This window comes from Ciconia boyciana, chromosome 11 (genome assembly GCF_034638445.1).
Source record: "Ciconia boyciana chromosome 11, ASM3463844v1, whole genome shotgun sequence".
In the NCBI taxonomy this organism is placed as follows: domain Eukaryota; kingdom Metazoa; phylum Chordata; class Aves; order Ciconiiformes; family Ciconiidae; genus Ciconia; species Ciconia boyciana.
In genome coordinates, this window is record NC_132944.1 from 1,241,087 (window position 1) to 1,242,500 (window position 1,414).

Below are 1,414 nucleotides of genomic sequence, written 5' to 3' on the forward strand. Positions count from 1 at the left end.
GCTTTTGATATCTCATGATATGTCAAAAATCTCTTCTTGCAAGAGAGAAAACTAGTGGAGAATCAGTACATTATACCTCAACAGGTGTCAAAATCTGAAAAATAAAATACAATTTTTCAGGATGACTTTATTGCCAAATACTGGGCTGGAGAATACTGCTTTGCTAAAAGGCACTTTCAGAAATGGAAACATTGCTTTCTGTTCTGCTGGATATTTCACCCCTCCCCCCCCAAAAAAAAAAAAACAAACCAACCCAACAAAAACAAAAAAAAGAAAAAGCAAGCTAACTTAATTCAGGTTCTTCTAATTCTGTTTCTTGAAACTCAAATTTCAGATTTTTTAAAATCTTTTTTAAGATAATAAGTAGCTTTTATATATATATACAAAAAGCAAAGTCCAATGACAAGCCCACTGGCACACATTTTCATTTGGGGTGAAGCCGTCTGCTCTCTGCATGCAAATATCTTATACCATAAACCTGGATTAAGACTTGACTGCTGTGATAACCTTTCAAAACTTTGGCCAGAGATCGTTTTTAGAGGGGGGAGGAAAAAAGGTGTCTTGGAACAAGATTTCTGGTGTAATTCTCAAGTATTCTGAGGTTGAGGACTAAGCTATTGGGTGTATCCTCTCTAAATGTCTCTTGATGCTTTTTTTGACATTCTCTCTGAGCAGTTTGCATTGAGACGTTGCATTCGAGAGCTAAAGATTTATATGCTACCAGACGAAATACCTGCTTTCTTGACCCTTTCCGCTTACTTGACTGTTTTCAACTCGCCCACTCCCTCTTTACTCTCTTCCTCTATAAATTATGTTTTAACAGGTTCCAGCTCAGCCCTTTCATCCCGCTCTTGAGTCTGGCAGACAGTCCCTGCTGTGGGTCTAATCGTGGTTCCTGCAAGTGCTTCGTTTCCTCTTGCTGCTCCTGCCACCCCATCCCTTGGGCTGTTTGCTTTTTAATGGCAGCTGATGACATTCACACATCTTCTCTCCTGCAGTTCTTGGGGAAGGCTTGCTGTCTTGGGATCACATCATTTTTTCTCCACAAGACGTCTGGAAAGTACTAAGATTCTCAATTCCAATGTGGTGCTCTGTTCATGAAGAAAATATACCTTTTATCTTTTTGTCTTTTGCCCCTGTTATTTTGTGACGTAAGTGTGCTCAGTTAATTAAACCTGGCCAAATCAGACTTCTGGATCCCCAATTTCTGAAGGTAGGACAGGGAAATTGAGGTTCCAACATATGAGCTCTGACTCTTCACTTTGAGATTCACATAAAAAGTCACAGGGCCCACAAAGTTTTGTGAGGTTTTTTCTTGCCCACCTGCCTTCATCTGTGAAAGCGCTTCTGATTTCCCGTAGTGGCAGAAGGTGACAAGAGACAAAGTTAGTGACTGTTTCCCGTAGTGCAGGGC